Source organism: Pleurodeles waltl, chromosome 11 (assembly GCF_031143425.1).
Source record: "Pleurodeles waltl isolate 20211129_DDA chromosome 11, aPleWal1.hap1.20221129, whole genome shotgun sequence".
NCBI lineage: Eukaryota > Metazoa > Chordata > Amphibia > Caudata > Salamandridae > Pleurodeles > Pleurodeles waltl.
The window spans coordinates 23283451-23296718 of record NC_090450.1 but is presented as its reverse complement, the minus strand read 5'-3'; the positions used below and the strand labels follow the sequence as shown (position 1 = coordinate 23296718).

Here is a 13268-nt window from a genome sequence, read left to right as displayed (position 1 = left end):
GTAACCTTAATCACAAGAAGTATCTTGACATTTTAATTGATTTGAAGGCTGGTCGCACAAGTAACTTTTCAGTAGGTGCTTTTAAATCGCAAGTTTCGAAAGTAATTGCTAAACACAGCGCCCCCCTGAGGTCAGTGCCCCCCAATCCAGGTCAGCACCCGGTGCGGCTGCACCGCTCTCACCGCCCTAAAGCCGGCCCTGTTTACAAGAGGCCTGCGCCACCAGAGCGTCACTTTTTGAGACTCTCCGGTGATGCAGGCCTCCAGATCACCGCTGCCTTGCCTTACTCTGCATCAAGAATCCATTCCATGGGCATTGCGGTCGGTGGTTCCACGCAACACCCATGCATTTTGGCGCTGCCCTGATTTTACAAAATCAGGTAAACCTGGGGCAGCACTAAAACCTAACGCCTCCAAGAGCAGGCGTAACGAGGAGGAACGCTTCCTTTTCTCCTCGTCTTTTCCTGTTTCTATGTGTGCTGCGTTCTGCAGCACACATAGTATGAGGAAAATGCCTCCATGGATTGTTTTTGTGCAGGAAGATGTCCCTTCCTGAATACAAACAATCCTGCCAACAACACAGACACCCTTGCACCATGGAGCAAGGGTGCCTGTATTTGCGGTACGCACCAAATTGTGCACCGGTGCTGGCTGAAAGCACAGGAATGCACCATAACCATAAATACAGTGCATTCCTGCCCTTTTGATTTTGCATAGGGCAGCACAGGAAACTGATTTGCGGCACTGCCCTATGCCAAATACTTGTAAATGAGACCCAAAGACTAGTTTCTGATACCTGGCTATCCACGCGTGGTACTCAGCAGCAAAGATGTGCATCAGAAAAGATGTAGAAATATCTCTACTGAGATTGGTGCGCCCTGTACAATGATGGACAAAGGGGAACGCATAGAGTGCTGTGGATGACTGAATATGGTGGGAGCCCTACAAGTGGCTTATTAATTGGATATCAGTGCATGTTACTAATTAATATATTTTTATGAAATATATAAATGTATTAAAACTAAATATATGGTTTGAGGACAAGAAGTCTCACACTAAACAGGACTTTGAGTGTTCAATTCTCTAAGGCTTCATTTGGAGATTCCCCCTTCCTGTCTAGAATGGGTAACGTGAGTGCCAACAAGGGTTTTTTTTTAAAGTACTCACTCATACTTATTAATCATATACCAAATGGATGATCTTCATCCCTAACATCTCAATTCAATTGGACAGGAACTTGGTACAAAAAATACTTATTCAAATGGTTGAATAAATCACATAGACAAGTGTTTATGCTTAATATAGATTTATATTAGAGAATGGGGTGTACTACAAATTTATATACACATAGTACATTGACACTGTATTGACTACAATTCTTTGAAACTCCTACTTTTTAAGATCATGTGTCAATGTACTTAGAAATCAGTTTGCGAACTCCAATGAGAAAATGTCCTTCGTATGACGAAAATAGTTGGGGTGGTAAAAGTAAACCCAAGAGCAAGACGGACTGTGTGTCGATGTTTCGGTCTCATGAGGGAACAATCCAAGAGACCATCTTCAGGACTATGATATTTGTGTGTTGATCGAAATAGACCCCACTATAAACAATGAAAAGAAACTGAAAAATTACAAGACAAACACGTGGATACTGAAACCATATATTAAAACTGTAGTTGCAAGAACAGACTAAACAGTGCCGTTCTTCAGTCATATTAACTACAAAGAAGAAAACTACTAACTTCCTGTCTACGTCACCAACACGCAGTATAAAAGCAGATAATTGGATGACATTGGCAGCCCTGGCACTCGTAATGGTTACAATCCAGTCTGCCATGGATGCTAGTCAATGACAAGACTGATGGTGGTCACGTGATGCTTGTATGCAGAACCCAGTTAGAAAATAAATGTATTCCTGGTGGAATTATTTATATTCTAATCAGCAAAATAATATATTGGTCAATTTAATGATCTAACATCAAACCATTAGAGAATATTCGAATAATCAATCAGCAGTGTATTGTTATTAGCAAAAATATATATACGTTTCTACAGAGAAATAAATCAATATTATATCACCAACATGAACAGAGCAGTATATAAAGCAATGTACCAATATAACAACACTGGTGCCCCCCCCCACAATCCCTGTACATTTTGTAGTGAATATTAAATCTGGGGATCTGAGGAAGTGCAAAATCCTCTTAACCATGCAGGTTTACATATCCTTAGTCCTATCTAATTTTCATTTTTGGATTTCAAATGTTCAGAGAGAACCGAAGCTCCATATGTCGTAATCGGTGCTGTTGAAGAGAACATATTGTTGACGTTTTGGCCTCAATTGGCCCAAAAGGTCCGTGAGACCTTCATCAGGATCCAGTGTTGGAAAAGAAAAAAACCTGAAAAGGCTTGCCAAATTATCAATCTTGCACAAGGTTCGAAGATACCATATACATCAATTTTAATTCAAGTAGAAGACTTTTTAATGGGGAGAAGAACTGTTTCTCCAATCCGCAAAACCACACAAATAAATCAGCACATTCACCTTATTAATGTGGCTTTGCTGATTGGAGCTACAGTTCTTCTGCCCATTAAAAAAGGCATCATTTTGAATCATCTCAGGAAGGCTGAACTCTTCTTCGATGTTTTATAAATATTAGTATATTGTGTATACTTGTTTTATTTCGAATGTTCTATTTTCTTCTGTATAAAATAAATCAAAAAATATTTTTCAAATTAACTGTATTCAATATTGTTTTTTTGAGGTTGACAAAATTAGGACGCTTGAGTTTAGTGGTATACATGTAAGTTTTTATTACATACTAAAGATAATTTTGTTTACATTGTGTACTACTCAAATGGCCAATATTAATATAATTCTAGGCAAACAGTTGAATATGCGATATTTTAGTTGTAACAATATGTTTATGTGCGGAAATGGCTTCTTTTACGCCTGCTAGGCGTTCATACAAAGATTCCTATAAAGTATAAATGTTTTTATTACTACTTAATTGTATACCATGACTGACTATAATTCTGCACTAACGGTTTCCATGCAATAGATGGTGAGTGACTGGACAAGTTGTGGACTCATCAACTCTTTCCCATCCTGAAAAGGGTCAGAGATGTGTTCCATCTATGGTTTGGAGTAAATCCTCTTCCAACGGGAACATAACACCCTCAGACTTAACGGGGGTTCAAGGGAATGGATTTTTGCATGTGCTAAACATTATTTCCTGTGGTAAAAAATAATAATAGAATTGCACATCAGGAATTACTTTTATCAGTGCAGAAGTGTACAATTCCCTTTGACTTTTCTGGGAGTACACCTGGACGCCTGCCACAGACGCAGCCTTCCTGGGTACTCCTGGAAGGGTTCGCGAAAAGCAAAGAGTAGCGAATCTGCACCGGTTCTTATGAGTGCAGATTTACTAGTTTATTACGGCTCACGCTCGGTGCGCTTTGGATAGGGATATTATTTTCTATATCTAACAAGAAATGGTCAGGAGGATTAAAGACAATCAATGCAGCATCCTGATAACTACGTCTAGCCACAAAAGAACTGAGGGGCTTTTTATTAGAGGCTTCCACTGCGTCAATTTTTCCGGTGGCGTAAGCCTCTCCACCATATCTATGAGATCACACAAAGCCAATGTGTGTGTTTGTGAGTGTCCTCATAGATATGGAGCAAGTCAAAGAAGTGCAAGTGACTACCCTACTCTGTACCAGTGAGGCGTGCCGTGGGCGTTGCAGTGGGTTTTCCCGCACACCTGTGAATTTTGATGCTAGACAGAATTAACCTAATGACATAAACCTGTGGCACTGCTAAATCTTACGCCTAAGCAGAGCAGGCGTAACATGGAGACATATTTTTATTTCTCATGGTTTTTAACTCTTCTCCAAAGACTGTTTCTGTGCAGGGAGGTGTCCCTTCCTGCACAAAAACAATCCTGCATGCAATGCAGACACTCTTGCACCATGGTGCACAGGTGCCTGTGTTGGCACTAGGCTGCCGAAACAGCACCTGTGCAGGGGGAAAGACAGGAAAGCAAAGTATTTCATAAAATATGGTGCATTTCTGCCCTTTCACATTGGCGTAGGGCAGCACAACAAGAAGGCTTGCGGCACTGCCCTAATCTCATTCCTCATAAATATTGCCCTGTTTCTGATGTGTAGGGAGCGGCACAATGAGAAGACGGAATCCTGGATGAGAGGACCTTCTCTGTTTCAGGGTGAAAGCACTCACTCCTCCAGTCCATGGCATCCTCCATCATCGGCCCCTCCTGGAACTTCTCCAGTGGCATAAGCTGCATGCTTCTACGCGGTAACTTACTATTCATGTTCAGAATGAGCAATAAGGATGCTGTTGTTTTCCTTGGTGCATGTTATGGGCTTTCAAATGCAGATTTTTACATGACAGGTACCTTAGTCTGATGGAACATAACATAGCCGTGCAAAACATGACATGACATGACATAGCACAAACAAGACATCATTCAGCACACCAGGAAGGCTGCACCACGCTGTAATAATGAACCTTATAAATGGAACAAACTCCCCACACATGACATAGAGTAATTTACAACATAGATAACATGCACAGTGATAAACTGGAAGGAGCTCCCATACCAACCATAAAGAGCAGAAAGAGAAAACCACAGATCACCAGAGAAAAAGACAAATCACATCAACCAGCGAAAAATTAAAACAACAAATGGCCCCAAACCTCTATTACTTCAAACATCTCTGAAATGCCTCCTGGCTAACTGTGGATCAGCTTGAAACATACCCTGCAGAGGCTAAGAGAAACTTAACAACCAGCATCAGAACTACTGGTCCCTATGGAATACTCCACCATCAACCCAGACAGAGCCAACAGACAGGAGCAAGTGTGGCAGCCATCTTTAAAGACTTTATAAAGTGCAGGAGCCATAGCAAGGAGCAACTCAGTCTTTGCAGGACAGCTATTTGAACTTTTCAACGTTAAAGAGATCAAGTGAGAAAATAACATCTTTTTTGGTGATTGTAGTCTTCATGGGGGTGACTAAAAGGACCGTAAGTTGTCTCTCTCATTCTCTCATATTGAAAACAACAATTTGAGAACAGTAATGGGAATCAGCACTGCGCAAAACTCTTGAAAAGTACAATTGTGCGTATTCTCCATTCTTACCAAGGGAGCCACAGTGAACCTAATCATAGCAACTCCATCATACTAGCTGATTAGTCCAATCACCCACTCATTATGTTCTCAATTAACTCAGCAAGAACCATTCTGAATGGACACTCAAAAGTTAAAAAGTTTAGATGAGAGACTTAAGAAACTTGGACAAGTAACTCTCACTACTCCACTTGAATGTCAATTTCAATCCTTTCCCACATCTTCTGAGGTCAGTGATCTCACCAATCGTTACTCTAAATCAACCCCTATAATCCTGAAACGACAGAAAATAAAACCCTTAGCCTTGCAGTCATTGAAGGGATTGAATGAAGAAACAAGAACCTTTTGAACTTCTGAAAGATTATGGCAGCCTAATCCATCAACCAGTATCTTTTCGACACTTAGATCAACAAGAAGAAACTACTAGGAACACATCTTCAAAGTTAAAGCCCAGTACATCAAAATAATAGCCTTTTCGAAACTATTTCATATTGTAATTATACCATGAGATCTTTCCCTACGGTGAGCAGCAATGTACCCAAAAAATACAAAGAGTTCTTCAACTATTTCTGGGGAAAAAATTGAAAAGATTGGATGCTCCCTGGAGAACTCGCCACGTGACTAAAATCTCATTAACCTAACCAGGAAATCGGAGAACGAATGGAACACTTTCCAAGAGGTTATTCCCCCAGCTATGGTCTGTGGTCTGTTCTCCCCGTAGACTGTTGGGCACTGTAGAGAAAATGGTGCTGTGCGAATAAATATAAAAAAAAGAAAGAAAGAAATATATATATATATATAGCAGACACGTACGTAAATAAAGACAGTGATAAATAGGAACATAAATTGATAAATAAGAAATTACATAAAGAGTAAAGTCACTTTGTAAGGTTCTTAACAATCTTCTTGTGACCTATGTAGATAATGTCCCTTCTCCGAGCTATTCAGCGAAAAGCATGAGAAATAACTAGCACTAACCAGGTTTAGCATTGTTCCACAACATGAGGTCTTAAAGTATGACTGCCAATGTTGTAAATTCTTGTTGATGTTAAAATAAGGTTGTTTTTGTAGTCCAACAGAAGTTCAGCTCTGGAGGAGCTGCAGACTCTACCACTGAGCTACTTATGTCTGTAGTTTCAAATATTTATTTAAACATTTTTTTTTATATATATCATACTTATTTCAACCAAAGTTATAAAACATTTTTTGGGACTGAGACACATACTGTATTTTTCAAGATCTTTGAGACCAGAGAGGTTGGCCGCAGTGTAATTTTCACACAAGCCTTTCCTCAAACAACGTTTGTTTGCTCAATGCATTCAGCTTTGATGATTACTTTCTGCCTTGTTATCTACTTCAGTCCCTTTTACTCTGTTGGAAAATTAATCATGAATCCTGTTTGTTGCCCTGTATTGGTGTGTGCACAAGATAGTGCTTGCACAAGTTCTGGGTTTCCATCAGAGGGCATGCAGAGGTCTGTGGGTGCAGGAGGTGTGGGAGGGTGTGTGGAATGATGTCCTCAGGTCATCAGTGGCCAAGGTAGGTCCTCTTGAAAAGAGGGCCAGGCGGGCGGTGACCCGGACTGGTGGGACGGTGCACCGGGCCTGGCGGTGCTCCGTATTTTGAAGTTACCTTTTCAGTTCACGACCATATGTACTGAGCATGCAAACGCCCTAAAGTATGCACGCGACCAATCTTCACCCCAACAACCTCTCTCCCCTTCCTCACGGCTTGTATTTCTCTTTCCCTTCTCCACTTTTGATGAGAAGGGCAGCAATATGGCACTTCCGGGAGGGCTGGAAATAAGGAGCGGTCGCATCATTGGTGAATCAGCACAAGTGAATTTTTAAACCAGTGGCCTCTGTATTCTCCTATAAAATAGGGGCCACATGGCCAGTGGTTTCCTGACAACAGAGATACATTTCCAAGATTTGGTAGATGACCATAGGGGCCTCAGCTGATCCAGTGATCCACCACAGTCAGTGCCAGAGGCACATTACCCACCAGCCTGTAGTCCAAAGATGTGCTCTTTAGTGACCATCCGGGCTGAGCCTGGCCCTGCATGTGTACCGGAAGTCTGTAGGCAGCACAGGAGTGTAGACCGGTCCAGACATCTTGGGATCACCATTTCACCAGGCAAGTTTGAAAGTATCATTTTAGTTGGGAGTGGAACACATCCTGAACATTGTGGTGTTGTCCCGGTATTTAATTTGCACCATTTTGTGTTTGTGTGGTGACGGGTGGAGGGGGGACGGGACATTTTCCCTGAAAAAAAATAGTTGTACTTTTGAAAGTAGAAGCAAGTCTGCATATTACTGCAGCAGTTAGTTATTACAATCAATTATTGGAATCTGACTGAGCTCAAACGGTGCCAGAGCTGTTATCCCTGTGTGGAAGAGTTTACCTTGCCTTAGAGTTTACCATATTTTAAAGTTTACAAAAGAGTTTACCTTATCTTAGAAACTTTTTAAACTATCCAAAGTTGACATAAATTTACTTTTCACCGTGTGTTGTGTCTGATTGTATGGATCGCCATTGTCTTTGGGGACCTAGGCCAGGACTGGCACACTGGCAACAACTGCTTTGCACTTGGTGGGAGTGACAATACAGGGAGGGACTCATTATGCCATAGCGTGGGCACGCGTGCATACACACGCAACCACACACCTACACACCTGTTCCTTTTGTCCTAGGTGGGGAAAGAGACACATATACACACACACCCCAAAACTTTACTCGTCGTTGAGGAAGGACACACACACACACACAAAGATTGTTTTTTTCCTAGGTGAGGAGGGACACACATTAACACACACACACACCCACAATACACACACTCACTCAGATCACACTGAACATTTATGGATTGTTTTGCGCTGCCGGGAGGAGTGGACAGCTGGAAGATGAGTGGTTTTCCACGCCGCAATGGAGACCACCCTTTACCCCAGTCTGTCGTCTATTGGTAGTTGTGACAAACAAAATCCAAAGATGAACTTAAGAGCGGCCTTTGATACGGTCAGTCACACCATCTCGATCTATCATCTCGCTGAGATGGGAATAGGCGGCCCTGCCCTAAATTTGAATAAATCCTTTCTTTCTGAAAGAGTCCAACAGGTGGCTCCAGGAGAGTTTCTCTCGGACCCTTTTTGGGTACATGTGGAGTGCCGCAGGGTTCCTCGCTCAGCCCTACGCTTTTCAATCTTTACACTTCCCCTCTGATGAGTTTGAATAAATCCTTTGGCTTCTCGGTTGTGTCATACGCTGATGATACCCAGAGTGGGGATTCAGTATCCTCGAATTTAGAAGACACCATGCTGAGATTCATCACCTGTGTCACATATTGACTATTGGATGAGGCAGAATTGCTTAAAGCTTAATTCGGGGAAAATTCAGGTCTTCTTTTAGTTAGGGACAAATCATTTTGGTCACCTAAGTGGTGGCCCCAGGAACTAGGGTCTCTCCCCGCACCAGTGGAGAAAGTGAGAAACCTGGGGATAATTTTTGATGACAGGCTCACTTTTGAACAATAGATTATTTTTTTGCCTCCTGTTTCTTACATGAAAAAGTATCAGAAAAATTACCCCTTTTATTCCACTGGATGTTCAGAAAACTGTGATTACTACTCTTGCCCTGCCAAAATTGGATTATTGTAATGCCCAGTACCTTGGCATCCAGAAAATACTTTTTTATAGACTTCAGATGCTGCAGAATGTGGCAGCTCGGGTCCTGTTAAGTGAACCAAAATGTCAACCCTCGTCGCAGGCATTGATTAAGCTTCACTGGCTCCCAGTAGCAAGAGATTATAATTTAGTGGCCCTTTGTATTGCATTTAAATCACTTCATAATCCTGGCCCGGATTATTTCCAAAACAGATTTGTGTGGTATACACCTGCCCGGACACTTAGATCAGCGTCAGCAAAGCTCTTGGTCCTACTCAAAATCAAGTGAGCAACTTGGGGAGGCAGGATTTCTTTTTTTAGGACCACCGAACTTTGGAATTGGCTTCCTCTGAGCCTAAAAAAGAGTTCAGACTTATTGTCCTTTAGAAAGCTCCTTAAGACATTGCTTTTTTGCCAGTGGTCTTTGGTTTTTGCCCTAGGTTTTCTGTTTGCATTTCAGGAGTAGCGCCAAGAAGTCCCAGGGCATTTGTGTACTGTTTAAAACTGTGAATCAAATCAAATCAACAAAGGGGCAGGTACTGTTTTTCTTCATATATGTTCATCTGAATTTCACAAATGTGTCCACCTGTAAAGGTTGGCAGTGCTTAATTTGTAAATAAAAATGTGTTGTGCCCAAAGCTCTCCTTTGAAACATGTGGCTGCTGCATTTAAATGTGTGAGCACAGATTACCGAAGTAGCGTCCTCTTGAAGCCATCTCGGGCCTCTTTAATCCATTTACAGCCATCCCTGCCCCTTCAGCTCACTCTTGCTGCTTTCTGTTTCCTCCCTTTGTGACGCTGTTCCGTTTTTGTCTTCCTCTGTCTTTCCCATATGTGTCTTTTGATCGCTGTAAATGCCTGATACAGAAAGCTATGGGCCGGCTCTCAAAAATAAGTGCTGGTGCCCCGCACTGGAAACCACTGGCTCAAATTAAGCACTGAAGGTTGGGCTCTCAGAAGTAATGTGTAAATTCTACTGCAAGCAGAGGGTAAGCTCCCCTAACACATGGTGGCATTCATGGCACCTAGGAGGCACCAGTGATAAAATCCAGAGAACATTGGCATGAAGTGGGCTTCTCATTGCTCACTTACAGTAGGTATTCTTGGTAACCAGTGAATAGCCACTATTCCTAAAGGAGTGAGTTCTCATAAATGGCTGTAGATATCCGAAGCACGTGTGTTCACATATGAGCAAGTCATGCAGACCAGTTTCTGCCCAAACCTTGGCCACACATAGTTGCCGGGGCCCTTTGTCATGGCTGGCACCTCACAGTGTGCAGAGCTTTGAGCCAACAGCACTTTGCATGCAGGGATTAGAGCATCCTGAATTGCAACATTAAAAGTGAAACAATCCCTCAGGACTATCAGAATTACGCTCCGTTCAAAGGCGCAGAATCTTATCAATATCCGGGCTGCAATATCTTCCATAAGAAGCCTGGACTGAAAGCACAACCCATGACCAGGATGTGTAAAACTTAAAGTATGGGAACAAAATGTCTTGGTTAATCCGGAACACCGGCCTCCACACACTGAGTGGGTTTCCTGCTTCTCATGTATTTGTGTGTAGTTTTACCTCAGAAACTCAAACTTTCCTCACACTAGTTAGCGCAGAAAATATATCCGCTGCTTTCTTTAGAGAGGTAACTTCAAACGTTTTCCTTGCGACAGAGAAACTGGATGGATGGATGTTAGTGGCTTGGCGCAAATTGCCCTGATTTTAACATGAAAGTGCTTTGCAAACTACTGGAAGTAGCCAGAAAACTTGCAAGAATTTCTTCAAAAACGCACCCGGGGGGTGGGGCCAACACTGTGGCAGCTAGCAGAGCGCAGAAGGGGCGCGAGTGGGAGGGGAGGAGGGGGAAATAAGAAAATAAAACATAAATTAATTATGGGGAAAAGAAATTAACAAACCTTCTCTCTTCCGTGCAGCTCCTCCGCTGGATGCAAGCACAGACTCCCATCCTGCCCTGCGGCCAATCCTGACGCTGCCTAGAGCAGCATCATGATTGCCTGGGAGCACCCAGCCAGGGCGCTCCCAGGCAATTGTGTTGCTGGGCTGGAGAGAGCCTACTGCGCATGTGTGTTTGGCCGGCCCAAGAAATCCAGCCAAACACACATGCGCTCTGAGGGGGAGAGCTGAGCACTCACCCTCACTGCTCGTCACCCCCGTGGCCCCGACCCTTTTACTAAAAAAACAATAATAAACCTAGTTTATTATCGTTTTTTAGTAAAAGGTTTGCAGCGGCCGCTACTGGCAGGGAGACGGTGACGTTCCTCTGCCCAAATGGGGGAGCCAACATCCTGCCATAGGCCTGACAGCACTGCAGGATACTGTAATATTTACTTCTCTCTGGTGGGCTGGACTTATTGGGCGCTTTAAAACACCTCCTCGGCGCTGTGCCTATGAAATCCAAATAGTGCGACAATGTTCCCTGGCTCCCGCCACATGTCGGTGTGTTTTACACACAAAAAAACAGCAGGATGGGTTGTTGACAGTCTTTTATCTTCACAGCACAGCCTCTCACCCCCTTTCTCTGCCCAGGCAGCATGAGACCCGGGGCTATCTGTGCACAACAAAGACACCTTCCAGCCTCGAGGTGTGGCGTGTGACCTCTTGTGTCGGGATGTGAGGCGGGGCCTCGGGCAGAAAGAGTGGGACTGCGACTGAAAAACCGTGCAGAGTACACATGGGAGGGTGAAGTGATGGAGGGCACATGCTATGCCCAGGAGCACACCTTCCTACTGAAGGCGTTCTTGCATCAATTACTTACTGCTGTGGTTCCCAACCCTTTCACTTCTGTGCACCCCCACTTTATCATTACTGGAAACCGGTGAACCCCACAGAAGGATTTTTGGAAAATGGGGATCTACCAGTGAGTCATTAGTGGAAGCCAGGGACCCCGGCCTGAACATTGTCGATGATTTGAACCACAAAAAAGTACACAAAACATACAGGGAAAAACATTAATCAAAACACACACAAATGAAAACACATTTTATTTAATTTGCAAACAAATATAAATAAATAAATAAAAATTAATAGGAATGTTGGAGCTTTTCTAAATTCAATTGAAACCACTCATCGTTCATACTATATGGCCCTGTAATCCCAAAGCTGGGTTCGCCAACCCAGAGCACTCTGACTGCAATTTGAAAAAAATATTGCAGCTGTCATTATGGGTATGCAGTCATGGCTTCCTGGAAAAAAGGAAAAAAAGATGAAGACTTATAAGGGGTGGTGGCAGCGTCCTCTGACTCGTGGGCTCAGGTAGACGGCTCCAAAGGAATCCCCATTTTATTTATATATAATTTACAATATTGCCACCAAGTTTGCAGACCACCAGGCTGGCTTTGTGGTCATCCTCAGAAAAGCCCGTGTGGTCCACAAACCATCAGCAAAAACTCCCCGACATTTGCTGGATGTTTGGTGTCCGAGTTATTGTTTTCATAGCTGTTGCACAAGTTATAGATTGTGGTCCTAACCAAAATCTATCTATCTATCTATCTATCTATCTATCTATCTATCTATCTATCTATCTATCTATCTATCTATCTATCTATCTATCTATCTATTGGGGATTTAAACTTTGATTCTGAGTTGTGCCGAATTTGGGTGATAATTACAGCACCTGGTAAGGACCGCTTCCCTGGTATACCTTATTTACTGGCTGAGGTACTTTTCTGTGTTCCCTGCCTCAGAAAGAGGCATAACACGTGGAATCAGCGTTTACTGCACCAAGTACTACATGTTTATCATTTATTTATGAGCATGTTCCCCTAATACAGTTTTTCATGCTTTTAGGGGCGAGCGCAAAGCGCTCCGTAACTCTTCTAATCTCTCTTTAGTGGGATTATAACCACACCCATGTCATGTCAGTCACTTTCATTAGTTCATGGGCTTGCTTTTAAAATCCGCTTGTTTTCATTCATGAAAGGCATGCAAAGGTCATTCCTTTTCCGGTGTTTAGCCCTCCTCGAGAGCACTGGTAAGCTACTGGACACATACAAGGCTCCATGTTTTCCATATGATTTCTGGACTACTTTTTCTCTTTATTTCGCAGCGTGTTTTTTTTTTTTAATTTGATGTGGCAAGAAAAGTCCAGTTAGGAGTTTACAATGCTAATAGCTCTAACTTGACGTAATGTGAGACCTGTTGCATTGCAAATGCTTGTTTCTTGATGAAATCTGTCAAGGGGACACAGTGGAGTAAGGTGATAGATACGGAATTGATAATCTGATGGGTGCACAGACTCCCCTATCAGCTGTGATCAAAATGAAAAACACATCTTGGAATCAGGGCCTGAGTATAAAGTCTGTAAAGTTATGTAAAGCAGAGATAGTTTAGGTAAACAGAGATTTGTTGCAATTATTATGCCCTTATAGTGCTGTAGTGCTGAAGTATATTGTACTGCATTTTAATTGTGTTTCTATAAGCCTTAATTATCTATATGA

General features: G+C 42.6%; 1 long non-coding RNA gene across 2 annotated transcripts in view; it reads right to left on the bottom strand.

Annotated features, from left to right (window-relative positions):
* Nucleotides 1-1288: 1288 nt before the first annotated feature.
* Nucleotides 1289-13268, bottom strand: part of LOC138265263 (uncharacterized) — a 56093-nt gene continuing 44113 nt past the window's right edge. For both annotated transcript variants that reach the window (XR_011199325.1, XR_011199326.1), the window contains one exon: nucleotides 1289-1600. This is a non-coding gene — a long non-coding RNA (uncharacterized lncRNA). The remainder of the gene's footprint in view (nucleotides 1601-13268) is intronic.